Genomic DNA, 15,542 nt, shown 5'->3' on the forward strand with positions numbered 1-15,542 from the left:
ACTGGGAATCTGCTGCTAGAAATCACCTGGCGTCAAAGCAAGTGAGGAAGGTGCTCAGAAGTAACCTATCTTACAGACAAAAGAAAAGGGGAGGAATCTGCCACAGCACTGTGGAGGAAGAGTTTAAAACTCATGATGGTCTTGTGCCACCCTGAGTAACAAGCAGCAGCCCCTAATGTGCGTGGGAGGACTTGAGAAATCTTTACTGAATACTTAAGGAATTTAGTGACCTTCAGATTGAAGAGAATCCTGAGGAAGGGCAAGATGAAGAAGTCAGCAGCATTGCAACTCTTTATTACGCTATAACAGCTGTTGCTATCAGACTGAACCCATTTCCGTTCCTCTTATTCCCACTTTGAGTCTGAGCCTAATCCTATGGGCTGGCCAGAGTGAATAGTGCATAGATCAGGCAGATTTTATCACAGCACTTTTCGTAGAGGGCAGTTGTGTGCATTACATTGCTTTAATGTCCACAAAAAGAATTTCTCTTTATTAATTTACTGTAATGATCTACTGGTTTGACTAATGATTTTTTGGAGGGAAAATCTCTTGCCTTACCATAAAATGACCTACATTTATATACTACACTATATATCTTGCAAAAATATTCTTCACCGGTATAAATAAAGGCTTTAAACATGTCACTCCTTATTAATATCACAGCATTAGAAACCAGAGACAAAAGGGAGGAGGGCAAAATTGTTGTTGCTTTATTTGGAAACAAAGTACATAGGGAAAAATATGTCTCACCAGTTACAAGGCACATGGTGATGTCACATTCCACAAAGATTTTGGTGCAAGGAATATAACGGTCTGTATCTGTTAATTTTTACAACACTTAGCACTAACTGGAGCAGAAGGAAAATACAGTATGTTCCTTTACTGCTGTTGTTTATGGCTAAATATAGGAATCCTATGGAGCCTGTAGGTAAATTCTTATTACTAAGGGGTCGTTCATTACTCAGTCAAGTCTGCACAGGAAGACAAGGCCGTCATACACTGTTGAGATGCCTGATAGTTGCTCAAAAGTGTTTAGAAAAGTCTGAGTTCATTTTTAAGTCTTCTTCAGTGTGTTCACAGCCAGATCACTGTCTGCATCTCAGCTATATGACAAACGACTCCATAACAGGATGGTACCTGTATGCACACCATGCCTTCACACATCCTTCTTTCCTTTAAAATGAAATTTGAATGTTCAGAGAGGGAAAGAGCAGCAGTGTAGGCCAATGTTTTCCACAGGCTGAGGACCGGAGCTGCAGAAGTAGCCAGTCTCCCTGCCATGTAAGTGCAGCCAAACAGATGCACGGGAATCTCAATGTGCTGAATTGTTCTGTACATAATAGTGTGTAATCTTATGTGACATGATTTTTCTAAGGAAAGGGTATGTTATTGATTTGAATTATAAACACCTTCTGGCATATCGTGATGTTGACAAGATAGGCAATTCTGTACTCAGATTGTATACATACACCCATCATAAGCCCTTTTTAGGTCAAAAGGCTACTAGGTTTTGCATAAGAAAATTATAATTTTCCTAAGTTTTGTGCCTTGCTTGTTTCAGCTTGCTAGATGCATACCAGCATTATTTCTAATGGAAATTTTGAAATAACTTAATAGAAATTAATTTGACACTCACATATGCAGCAGGTATGAGAACAGAAGAATTAACACCTTCAGATACTGCTATTTAAATTATCGGTGCTTTTAAAAAATTATTTCTTCTGACAGCTCATAAAAAAGTATGATAGCAGCTGCAGATACCAGGAAGCAGGACAGTATCCACTACATGCACATATACAAAATATGCAGGACAGAAAGTTCTGTCTAGGTGGAATCTATTTCAGCTGTTTTGAAACATGAGTATGAAGTGGTAAACACACTAAGTAGAGTATAATCTACTTCACTGTTTGAAGTTCATGACTGACAAACGTTCCTTAATAATTATAAAAGCTGACGGACACTTGAAACATAACACACAATTATCACTGCACTTTCTCTGATTTGTCAAGGTTCTTCAGTTAGCCCAGATTCAGTCTTGCATTTGAAAGCATACAGCGTGACTTCTGCATCCAGCATCTTCAAAATCATCAGAACTCCATGTAGGTGCAGTTATTAGCTTCTGGATAATGCCACTTGCAGGTTAGTCAAAGTGTTTCATGAAATGCTCTGTTCTTGTGTAGTTTCTAGAAAGATATCATACCAAGCCTGCTGAACTTCAAGGTTAGATGCTGTAAAAAGATGTATGGTATGAACATTTGAGAGACCAAACCATTCAAAAATCATATCATCCTGAAAGAAAGGTGTGTCAAGGAGGAGACATGTCTAATTTTGGGGACACACTTGTTAGATGAAGGATAACAGCTCTCTGAAGGCTGGCATAGTGAGGCTGACTGTGCTGAGTGTAGCTAGACAACGAAGCCTAGTAGTGTGGCAGGGAGATGAAGACACTATAAACTGAAGCACAAAGCAGAACACTATAAAAATGTAAAGTTCAACACTATAAAAAGTTAAAGTTCAGGCTGTGGCCAGTGAAAGCAAAGAAGGAAGCAATGATTTCTAAGCTGTCATGTTAGTCCAGAGGATTTGGGGTCTTGATGCATTCAATAGATACTCAAAGACAAACTGCATCTTACCCTGGACCCTATTGCATAAACACCTACGCAGATGTTTAATAATACATGGATGCTATTGATATTTTTAGGATTTTGACAAATACATATGTTTGCTTTCCCATTTCTGTATCAGAAACTGGACACAAACATTGACTAGCAAACCTTCTGACAACAGATCATAGACTGCACATCCTAGGATTTAAATGTCCCAGGTGAAAAAGTTTCCCGGTCCTCAAAAGAACTATATACGTTAAGAATTTCTCATTCCATGATGCCTCCAAGGACTGAAATGTCCAGGCTCAGCTTTCCCAGCTGCATGCACTCCTGTGTGAGTGATGATGGGCTCAGCCATTCATGCAATGCAGAGGGAGAGAGCACTCACATTACTCTGCCACAAATGCATTGTATCCTCATGCCTCGTGGAAGGTGGGAATGTGGTAACTGAAGCTCCTCACAGCTAAAAGCTGACTGCCATGCAAACTCCTGGTTATGCACTTTGGTTTCTTCAGACGTGCTGAAGTTCTACTGGGGATACTGATTGCTACTACAGGCATTTTAGAGATGCTTTTTGTGATGGTGTTTTGGGGAAGGTGCTGGGAAAGAAGGTGCCCAACTCTTCCCAGCATTTGAAGTATTGTGTTGGATCAATCTTTCCTCTTGACTGGGGAGGCCCAAATGCACCTTTAGTGAGTGCTACACATGTAGTAAAGGCACAGCTGCTTTGAGGATGATTAGTGTCAGTTAATTTACTGGTTTGGAGAGGGAGAGGAAAGATAATATGGTAAAAACCTAGCTATAGGAGTGAGAAGAATGGGTTTTATTTTTATCTCTTCATGTTATTTTAGATTTCTCTCTTCTATTTGTACAAAGAAAGCAGTAAATTAGTTTACATACATCCCAAGACTTAAAGCACTGATTTTTTTAAAAGGGGTTATTTTGGTCTTTGTATAAACAGTGCTATGAAAATAGTTTAACAAGTTATTTTCATTATGAATTAGTACTGGTCAGCCAATCCCTATTTATTCACGATTTTGCAACCTTTTATTTTCTCTACTTTTTAAGGGAACAGTGAAAAAAACAGTCTAAACTTGATCTTTGCCTTAACCTCTCCAGACAGAGAAAAAAACATGCAAAAAACATGGCCCTTGGGATAGTTAGAAAGTGGGGTTCATAAGTGTACCCTGCACTGTTTTTTGCATATAAAAGTTACACAAAGGCTGTGAACATTGGGTTGTATAAAAACATTGACACATCTAAACATCGTATGTCTGGGCTAAAGTAATTGTCTGCAGTTCATGGAGAGAGAAAGGAGCCTCCAGTGAGCCATTCATTCCACTTTAAAAAGTTAGTTGTTTAAGACATGCTGATTTAATTACCCTTCCGTTTCTCTTCATCAGAGGGATTATGAATGGCTAGTTTAGAAAGTACACTTAATTTTTAGCAGATGAAATTGGTTACTATAGATAAAGTAGAATTAATGCTCAGTTTTTCCTGCAATCTTATAAAAACTTGTAAGATCAAAGTGATCAAAGTTTGTGAGGTTTCTATCCTCTTTGGTGTAAATCTTTTGTTATTATTCTGCCTGTAATACTATTTCTGTCAGCTTGTCCCAGGTTTCTTCAGATTGGCTGTGAGTTCTTGGCTGCACGTGAATACAGCTAGAAATCAGGTCCCTTATGGTTCTGGACACAAACCAATACTAAAATCAGAAGGGTTACTTCTAATCTGGGAATTCAAATCCACCCCATACTCAGAAATCCGAAAGCACTCAAAGTTCTTTTTTGGCTGGACTCTACTTAACATCAAAGGTCTAAATGTAACGTACATGACAAGAGGAAGGCAACGCAGAGAGAGGAAAGAGTGAGTAGGCAGAATTCCACTCTCTAAGGCCAGGAATAGATTTGCCGTTGTTAGCAGATCTGCCACTAAACACAGGGCACAATGCTGTAAATATCACAGCATGGCACTATCTGCATCTCACCAAAGATCACACCAGGGCAATAGTGATGTGGTCTCCTCTACTATATAGAGCTCCAGCGTTAAAAGGCGGGAGGGTTGCCATCATGCCCATAAATATTATGCTGTGAAAAGAATGCAAGATATTTTTATAGCTGTCTGGGTTCCCTCTTTTCCTTTAGGCATCTTTCCTCAGGCAGCCTTCCAAATGCAAGGCCATCATACAAGTAAAATAAATAAATAAAATAATCGGGTTAGCATTGAGCATACGAAACCTAGGAATTTTAAAGGAACAGGTTAGAAGTATGAGGCTTGCATGGCCTGCAGTTTGACAGGCCAGAGAACAGATAAAACCTGACAGCTAATCTCCAGCGATCACTGAGAATGTTCTAACCTACCTTTTAATGCTTTACTTTTTAAAGGCTTATAAAATAGTCAATAATCACTATAAATTTGGGGAACTTGAAATTCTTTGTTTATTTCCCTTTTTTCTCTAGTTACACTTCATTCAGGATCAAGCTAGTCTAATCCATAGGTTTTGCAGGCACATGGAGTGAAACAGTTCCACAAAGTTCTCCAAAACAAAATAAATACAAATTGAATTATAGACATCATTGACCATGGTGGAAGCCCATTGACATTGGCCAGATTATTTTTAACAGAATTAGATTCAAGTAAGAATTTTAGAGGCGAAAACTGGTATTTCTTCATGCACAGATTTACTAGGAAGTATGCATTGGTGCTCCTGTCCTCTGTTAACTTCTGCCCATGACTCTTCTTCTAGAGCACTGCAACTGCTGGAACCCCAGCAAAAAATGTTTCAAACCCATTTCGTGCCTAAGCAAGAGGACTGAGAGGAACCGTAGCGCTGCACTGTTCTGGGAACACCACAAGTATTGCCAGCACTAGGACTAGGATAGATGGGAATCATTAAGGCCAGCTGATTCAATGTAGGCTTCCCATTCTCATCACATCTCTGAACACAGGCACATGCTCTTTTCACATGGTTTATGCGAGGGACAGTATCCCAACCCCATTTATCCCTAGGCTATACTTATTTCACTAATATAAGGCAACACTAAGATGGGGGGGGTTGGGGGGGTGGTCCTGGAGCAATAGAAAGAACCAGTTAGATAAAAGAGAATCTTTGTAAAGCTAATGGGGATGTAGAAGGAACCTCCAACATGAAAAGACAGGTGAGCAGTGGACAACAATAAGCTAGTGGAGTAAGCTAGAATGGGAAATGGAATGGTAATAGTACTAGAAAAGTGGATTATTTGGATATATATGACAAGAAGTGGAGAGAATATGATGTGTGTCTTAGGAAGGCCAGAATAAGGGGAATGCCAGCATTTAAGACACCATCACAAAAGGAAATGGAAAATTCTGGAAACTCTTTCTGACAGGTATGAAGTGAAATCACAGAGAAAGAATGAGAAGTGTAATTGGGAAGAAAAGCCAGGAAAGCTAAGTATTTCTAGAAAGCCTTTAATACCATTCAAGGTACCTGAGTTGCGGATGCTAATACTATAGAGTTAATCCTACTTTGCATCTTACTTTGCTTTTCATCTGTCATCATGTAGGACCTTTCTGTAACTCAATACTTCAATCTGGCACTGGGAAACAATGAACACGCATTTTGCTGCTGATCCTAATCCCTCCAGTTTTAGGGAATATTGTCAATTTTTTTATTTATGCACTGCCTTTGTGCACTGGTGTACAGCCTTACCAGAAACCTCATGGTGAACTCATAAACAACATGCAGAAGATCTGGTAGCACCTCTTGTGTGAGGTATTACCCATCTGATGAAAGAGACTTGTTATTTTCCTTCCTTCCATAGAATTCTACATCATAGGTACCCTGAAAACTCAAGACTTGTATGTTTCCACATACACATATCTAACAAAGCCTGCCTGATTGAGGCAAGAAAGGAAGGCAATGAGAATGAAATATTTGAGTCCTGATAGACTTTGGCAGTTCTACGAGAATGACCAACTTGTTTCTTGAAGGGCAGAAGGTCATGAACAAACAGAAGATGAATGTAGAAGAAGGATAAAAGACTGAGTCAACAATTTAAGATATGGACACACATCAGAGGAATTACACAAGTAGTATTGCTTCACCAGGAGAGAGAGGAAGAAACGTAGATAGATTCAAGACTTTCTCCAGAAGCATTTATCAAGCTGGAAACACAAAAGAAAAGCACGGATGGTCTTGCAGAGTGCGGGTGAGAGAACACGAAACTGAGGGAGACAATAGGAGGAATAATGTGTGTTGGTAGATTAAAGAGTATGGAACTGACTAATTAAGTAGGTCTTGTAATATTGCACATTGGCATTACTGCAGGCAAAATACAAAGGAGAGAGCAATTTCTTGAAGGGTGTGATCAGCAAGTTGGCTTTTCCTCAGATTTTTAACTTAAAAAGTGTTATATTATTCTTTTGTCAGGGAAGACAGCACAGAGCACAGTTGCACCATCCTCAGTAAAATAGTGAAAAATACTGTGCCCAAGTGTCATGGGTTAACCCCAGTAGGCAGCTCAGCCCCACACAGCTGCTCACTCACTCAACCCAGTGGGATGGGGGGGAGAATTGGAAGGGTAAAAGTGGGAAAACTTGCGTGTTGAGATAAAGACAGTTTAATAGAGAAAGCAAAAGCTGTGCACACCAGCAAAGCAAAAGAAGGAATTATTTCACTACTTCCCACCGGCAGTCAGGTGTTTAGCCGTTTCCAAGATAGCAGGACTTCATCATGCATAACAGTCACTTGGAAAGACAAATGCCATAGCTCTGAATGTGCCTCCCTTCCTCCTTCTTTCCCCAACTTTTTATTACTGAGCACAATGTCATACAGCACCGGATACTCCTTTGGTCAGTTGGGGTCAGCTGTCCTGGCTGTGTCCCTTTCCAGCTTCTTGTGCATCCCCACCCTAATTGCTGTCAGGGTGAGCATGAGAAACAGAGAAAGCTTTAAAGCTGTGTAAGCACTGTTCAGCAAAAGCTAAACCACTGTTGTGCTCTCAACAGTGTTTTGGTCACAAATCCAAAACATAGCACCATACCAGGGGCTATGAAGAAAATTAACTCTATCCCAGCCAAAATCAGTACACGGAGAAAATTCAGTACTTCCTGGAATGAATTAATGTGCATGAAATGTAATGACTTCATGTCTTTGTTGAACATAATAAGCTCCTTTCCTTGCACTGCCTCAGCTCTGTGAAAAAAAAGGGAGTCTCTCCATGTTATCTTTTTACCACAAGGCAGTCTGCCAGAGACTGCCAGTCGGTCTCACCTCTGTGCCCAGCAAGATCATGGAGCAGATCCTCCTGGAAACTATGCTAAGGCACATAAAAAATAAGCAGGTGACAGCCAACATGGCTTCACTAAGGGCAAAACATGCCTGGCAAATTTGGTGGCCTTCTACAACAGGGTTACAAGTGGATAAGGGAAGAGCAATGGACGTCATCTACCTGGACTTGTGCAAAGCATTTGACACTGTCCTGCATGACATCCTTGTCTCTAAATGGGAGAGACATGGATCTGATGGATGGACCACTTGGTGGATAAGGAATTGGCTGGATGGTCACAGTCAAAGAGTTGGGCTCAACAGCTTGATGTCTAAGTGGAAACCAGTGATGAGTGGTGTTCCTCAGGGGTCAGTATTGGGACCAGCACTGTTTAACATCTTTGTCTGCAACATGGACAGTGGCATTGAGTGCACCCTCAGAAAGTTTGCCGATGACACCGAGCTGTGTGGTGCAGTCGACATGCTGGAGGGAAGGGATGCCATCCAGAGGGACCTTGACAGGCTTGAGAGGTGGGCCTGTGCGAACCTCATGAAGTTCAACAAGGCCAAGTGGAACATCCTGCACATGGGTTGGGGCAATCCCAAGCACAAATACAGGCTGGGCGGAGGATGGATTGAGAGCAGCCCTGAGAAGAAGGACTTGGGAGTGTTGGTTGGTGAGAAACTCACCATGACCTGGCAAAGTGCACTTGCAGCCCAGAAAGCCAACTGTATCCTGGGCTGCATCACAAGAAGCATGACCAGCAGGTCAAGGGAGGTGATTCTCCCCCTCTACTCTGCTCTCATGAGACCCCGCTTGGAGTACTGCATTCAGCTCTGTGGCCCCCAGTATAAGAAGGGCATGGATCTGTTGGAACGAGCCCAGAGGAGGCCATGAAAATGGTCAGGGGGCTGGAGCACCTCCCCTGTGAGGAGAGGCTGAGAGAGTTGGGGTTGTTCAGCCTGGAGAAGAGAAGGCTCCAGGGAGACCTTATAGCAGCCTTCCAGTACCTAAAGGGACCTACAAGAAAGCTGGAGAGGGACTTTTTACAAGGGCATGTAGTGATAGGACGAGGGGTAATGGCTTTAAACTGAAAGAGGGTAGATTTAGATGAGATGTAAGGAAGAAGTTCTTTACTGTGAGGGTGGTGAGGCACTGGAACAAGTTGCCCAGAGAGGCTGTGGATTCCCCATCCCTGGAAGTTTTCCAGGCCAGGTTGGATGGGGCTTTGAGCAACCTGGTCAAGTGTAAGGTGTCCCTGCCCATGGCAGGGGGATTGGAACTAGACGATTGTTATGTTCCCTTCCAACCCAAACCATTCTGTGATTCCATGATTCTATGACATGGGAACTTATTGAGATTTAACCAGGCAAACAAAGGATGAGGAGAGCAAACTTAAACATCTGTATGTGCAAGCAAGGACTGACAACAGCCTGCCCTTATTTTTTGAGTGTGCTTTTTTGGCAATCTGTGGGGAGCTCTCTGTCACACAAATGGAGCTTCCTTTTTGATATGGGTCTGAAACTGCCACCGTCAATACTGCCAGCTTACAGGGCAGCAATTGTCACTCAATAGGGGAAATGGCTGAAGCAAAACCAACCCCTTAGCTATTGTCCCCTCTGTGCTTGCCTTCAGGGCTGCCTTGGATGAGTGCTCAAAGATTATATAAGCTGGCAGCAGCTCTTTAGACTGGTTTGTGAGCCTACAGTATCTGATATAGCTTGCTCTGAATAAAATGCATGTGCTTGTTCAGAGTTATTTAAATACTGCTGTCACGAACGGAGCCTTTCTCAGAAGTGAGGCGTCATCAAAAGTTCACATTTTTTCTTATTAAAACAGTTTGCAATAACTAAATTGTATGTGTCTGTGTTTCTACCTCGAAAAGGCTAAATAGTTGGCAAGCCTCCTAAAGTAGGATTAGACTGCAGACCAGCTCAGACAATGCTTCCAGGCATCGAGGATGTACCGCAGAATCAGTTTAATAAAGTCTGATTAGATTACTTTCTCTGGTCAATTTGAAGCACACTGGCCATGGGATAAATCATCTTTTTATCTCACCACACTGCTCTTTTTCTTTGCTGAATCATATTTTAAAAGCATTAAACATATTTTTTAAATATCTATTTATTTACAGATGCAACAAAGCATAACCTTATGAATTCCCTGTTGTCCCAGTGCAGTTTGATATCATATCCCAGTCTAAAGGATCGACTCATTGCTTGAAAAGTCTGTACTCGGTGGTTTCCCTTCGTAATATAATTTATCTCCCTTTTTCCTGTACATAAATGGCCATGTAAGTATTACAAGAAAACAGTCTTGCATTGCTTATCTTGATCTGTCAAGATAACAGCTTATGTACTGAAAACAGTGGTAAAGTTAGATGTTTCTGACAAATTACTAGTTTAAGAAGGGTGTTGAATTCTAGTCACTTGGGTTAACATGTACATGGATCTGAATATCTTTAAACTTGATTTACTGCATGCTATGTGGAACAAATAAAGAGTTATTCACAATGGCTGAGTCTAGAACTCCATTGTTTAAGATTTCAATGCTTACGATAACAGCTTGCATTTTGCTAGTTTCCCACCTAATGCCACAACTAGTAGAAGAGGTATTTAAGTATTTAATTCAACACAAAATATGCCTTCCTCTGGCCTCTTTTTATGACGTTGAGTTATGCCAACAGACCTAGCAGCCAGCTCAGCTCCTTGAAAATGCATTACTCCAGTCTGGTTTGCCTTTCACCAATCTGTGACCAATCATTTCTTCAAGCTCTTATTTGGTCCAGAGCTTCTCTGCTGATACACAAATTCTGTTGCACTGTGTACATTTGCATTCCATTTTCCATCAGAATAAAGAAACATTTCACCTTCCTCCAAGGTTATTATTTCTATATAGTACCATATTAAGAAACAAATGGGTGCAGGTGTTCCCCATGGACTCTGGAATAACATTCAGTAAAACTATTTGTAGTACCTGGAGGTGATAAGAATATACAGTGTCCAACCCAGAGGCCATCTTCTATGTCAAGGACCAATCCTATGAAACACTGCTCAGGTTCCTGTTTCATTGTCTTAAGTTCTGAGCAAGGGTTTTCAGTGGTTTGCAGGCTCATTTGAGTGAAATGGCCTAGGATGAGTTTCAAGGGGAAAAAAAATTGCCTTATAACTGACTGCTGTCACAAGAATGAAGAGTTGTGAAAAATAAAGGGAAAAAATAGAATCAAGTGTTTCCAGAGCTCCAATTTAAATGTATAGTGACAGTATTTTCACACCTGGCTGAACTTTATTTCATTAAGCTGATAATTTCAAACAGATTATGTCCATGTGGTCCCTCTGTTCATACATTCTTCTAGTTTATTTTCTTCTAATCTAATTAATTTATAGAGGCATTTCCCTCACATTAGATTTATGCAGTGTTTTCAAATAGCTGGACAGTATATGGAGAGAGAAAGGAGGGGGAGAGAAAGAAACGCAAAACATTCCCCTCGTATTTTCTGGGGAGGCTGCAAGGACAAGGCAAGGAGCCCTGACACATCCTGTCAGATTGCTGCTAAAAATGCAAAGAAAAACATGGACTGCAGTACTCATGGTGGGTTTTTTTTAATAAGCTTTCTGCAGATTTCTCACTTGGCACTAGCTGCCATTGATAGCTGGTGCACAGTAAATGCAAGATATATCTCTAGCTTCTACAGGGAGCTATAACAGCCCAGACACATGTGTAGTTCGAAAGCCTGAGATACTTAGTCTGGCAAACCATGTTTCCTTAGTTTTTCTCTGGGAAATTCAGTCTCCTGTGAAATCTTGCAAAAATTGAACACTGATGCACTTTGGAGCCTGGATTGGTGGGGTTTGTCCCCTTGCTAGTAAAATGTCACTAGATGCTGTTAAAACTTGGTTAAACCTTACAAAGCAACTCACTCAGCAAAACATGTTAAAATAAACTGGATAGGAGCCAGAAGAGATGAGACAGGATTATTTAAATCTAATATGTGTTAGAATACAGCTTAAGTCCTCTGACCCTAATAACTTTCCACCGGAGTACATCAAATTAGGATCCTGGGACAATTTACGTAGGAGTCTGAGTAAACGTACTAGCTCTGCCCTATGGAAGAATTCATGCCCTTTACTAATCAGTAAAAAACCACGGATGGCCTCATATTAGCTCTAGAGGCTATCTGGAACATGAGATTTGTACGCTGGGCATGTGAAAGCCCAGCATACAAACTGCAGCGCTGGTTCTGAGCCTTAAGTACAAATGCAGTGACTGATGAGATGCGCTGCACCTTTAGCAGCCTCTGTTGCTGCTCTTTTTTTCATTAGCGCATAATGTTGTATAACAATAACTACTGTATAGTTCATAAGCTTTCATTTTCTTTGAGCATTCTCTTAGATTTCTGTTTGCCCTCAAATCTACCTTTCTCAGCTAATGCCCTGGAAAAAGCTGAGGTGGGCCTGGATAACATGATCCTGTCTGCAGTGCTGTGCATTGTTAGAGAAATTTCAGTCAAGCTTGTGAGCAGGTCATGGTAATGACATTGCCTTAATGAGGGAATTGAAATTCTCAGGAGAGTTGTGACATAGCAGTACTCAGAGATGCTTTGGACCTCCCCCATTGCCTCTGTTACTGTGAATAACTGGGATGCCTTAAGTAACTAGAGAAGATCATCAGTGCTGACACCTGGGATTGTTTATTTGTTATGGATGTATTTGTTCCTGTTTTTCTCAGCATGATGGGGGTTATCAGGTGGGTTGGAGGTAAAGTAGGATATATGTAAATTTTTTACACTTTGCTTTACCTCATTTTGCAGCTTTTCATGGTTCTATTATTTTTTCTTGGGGTGTTCCGAATAACCTAGTTCTCAAAGCAAAACTGTGTGCAGTTTGCCATCAAATCGCTTGCAAAGCACCACATTTCTGAGCATTTCTGCCTTCAGCTGCATCCTTCTTTCTAATATCAGTTCTTACTTTCATGAGGCTCAGAACAGCAGCACTAAGTGTGGGGACTATGAGTTTATGATGGAAATTTTCAGGCAGGAGTAGCAATTAGTATCATATAGGTGCAAATAACCAGTCTTCAACATTTTACTATGCTTAAGAGAGATAGTCATGGAAAACTAGTCAGATAAGTAAGCAATTCGATTTATAGGGATAGATCCTTAGGTACCGCCTAGCTGCTTTTTGCCTGTTCTGTATCACAAGAGTCAATGCGGCTAGCTTCCGTGTAGTTAGGAATACTCTATGAAGCATACTAAAAATAGCAAACGAGTTGAAATAGCCATTACCTGGATCTAATATATCTATTTAAGATTTACAAGTGTATAGTCAAAAAAAAAACCCCATAGTATAGGGAGATGTGTCATCTATTTTGATACCGACAGAAAGAATTCAAGCTGATTTTCAGTGCAATGAAGTCAACAACAAGAAATATATGCTTAGAAGACTAACATGTGCATGGTGTTTTATGGTGGTGCTATTTTAAACTAGTAGCAGCCAAATGTTTCTGCAGTCTTTGACTCTTTCTGAATTAGATCAAGTTGTTCATCACTGACATGTTTTTAAAAAACAACTGCAGCTGTGACAGTCTGTTTTGTAAGTTAACATTTTCTGTTATTTTGTCTGAGCGAAGCCTCTTGCAGGGTAACAGAACTGTGGAAGCATTTCCACACTCAAAGCAAAAAGCCAAGAAACTCCTGGCTTTTCACCAGAACTGAAGCATTCTAGAAAGATTTTCACCTGAGATACTGCAGTGGCAGCATTTATTTTTGTGAATGAAAGCTACTATTTCTACCTAGGAAGCAATTCCCATCAGCCTGTACATTAAGGACTTTTAAAAAATGCTCCCCATCCCCTCACAAAATCCTTCAATTTCTCAATAATTGAAGTAACACATTTCTCAATTATCTCAATAATATACTAGTGATGAATAAATCATTTGACCTTAAGGCCACATTCAAATTTTTATTTATAGTCTCACAAGAGAGAAAAATGTTTACCCTAATCGGTATCTCCTATTGTTCAGCTGTTCTCACCAGGCATAGCTGAGGCTGTGACTTTAAACTGGCTCTAGATCCAAACTCATATTTACTTTGGACTGGGATCCTTACCAGAATCAAGCATAGTATCATGACAGTGAATGTAACTAATGTCAATCCTCTTTTTCAGAATTCTGCCTCATTGCAACACAACTCCTCTTCTGAAAGCAAGAAATCCTTTACAGACAATGAAATTAAACTTTGGTTAAATGCAGTTCAGACCTGTGAATAACCACAGGAAGCTGCTGAAATTTCTGCTGCAGTTGCTGCTACAGTTCATCTCCAGCCACCCAGAGTAATTCTTTTAGCAACTGCAGAAATAATACTACAAGGACTGTTGTGGTCCTTTTACAGAGCTGAGTAAAGGCCCTTTCCAGGACTGTGATTTTTGCTTACACATCTCCTCTTCATCTAGCTTTATATCTGCACCAAGTCATGAATTGTATGACAAAAAGGTTGTCTCAGCCTCGTTCTTCTCCCTCTTCCACCCTCTTCCCATCTCTGTGGCCAGCTTTATTCACAACTTGATCATTTTTCAGGTATGTGTAGAAATTACTTTTGTTTCTTACAAGTTTCACACAGTTCTTTGTAGACTATTGCTATGTGTCCCCTTTGAAGTTCCGCTTTAAGTAGTTTAAAGGTTTTAAGGGGGACCCGGAAGCCCAAGGTCCTGGTTACACATGGATAAGCAGAATTGGGGCCCAGTCTTACCTGATCATCGTATATGGCAGCACTGGGAAGGAACATCTACAGATGTGTTGAGGATGTGCCTTTGGTTTCATTATTACCCTATATTTTAAAAGCATAATTTCTTTCTAATGGTAAAATCCTTGCTGAATAATTGAATGGCAGTTATTCAAATAAAGCAAAATATAACATTTTTATATATGAAATAAAACTTTTTTTTTTTCTCCCCTGCTAGTTGCTTGTATTTATCTGACTTAGTAGGTGAGGTGTTCTAAATCTTCTAAACTCCCCATTGTCCATAAAGTCATCTTGGATGAATAAAGAAGGCAAACCAGACATTGTGTCTTAAAATAGCAAATTGTCACAGCTGGAAAATGTTCATGGTTTCTCCTCAGCAGCGTAAAAAGAGAGAGAAGGAGAGAGAGAAACATCAGTTTGTTTACTGAAGCGGCTAGCAATCACAACCCTGCTGCTTTCAGTCTGTCCCTTCCTTGAGTCAGAGAGACTGGCAGTTGTAAACACATATTCTTCCCTTTCAGAAGTGTGCAGGTGATGTGAACAAAGACTGCCATGGCACCTGCAGGACCACAGTACTTCAGTGAGATAAAGCTGCTCAAAAGTAGGCATACCAAAATAGCACTAGTCTTCCTTAGCTGCAACTCTCACATTTTTAACGGTATACACTGTGATAGGGAAGGATGGGGGGGGTTGGGGGGGCTGGTGTTCTTTCTCCTATTTCTAATATCCTTGTACCTTGCAATGCGTTAGAACCTATCCGTAAGAATTTGTGCATCTGAAAACTTCATCCGCCTGCTCTGTAGATGCCAGATAAACAACTCTGCTTACTAGCTTGAGGACTTGCAGGAAGTGGAGAAGCAGGCAACAGGTAGAAAGTGCACACCTTTTTAGCCAATCACTTTCACTAGTGCGTGGTATGTTTAAGAAATCCTTTTACCATAAGCTTGC

The 15,542-nt window shown here is 40.6% G+C and overlaps 1 long non-coding RNA gene across 1 annotated transcript; it reads right to left on the bottom strand.

Annotated features, from left to right (window-relative positions):
* Positions 1 to 686: 686 nt before the first annotated feature.
* Positions 687 to 15,451, bottom strand: LOC138685489 (uncharacterized). Its single transcript, XR_011324764.1, has 2 exons — positions 15,330 to 15,451; positions 687 to 2,228 (listed from the first exon to the last, which is right to left on the bottom strand). It is a non-coding gene; the product is annotated as an uncharacterized lncRNA (long non-coding RNA).
* Positions 15,452 to 15,542: the final 91 nt, after the last annotated feature.

Source organism: Haliaeetus albicilla, chromosome 5 (genome assembly GCF_947461875.1).
Source record: "Haliaeetus albicilla chromosome 5, bHalAlb1.1, whole genome shotgun sequence".
NCBI classification, from domain to species: Eukaryota; Metazoa; Chordata; class Aves; order Accipitriformes; family Accipitridae; genus Haliaeetus; species Haliaeetus albicilla.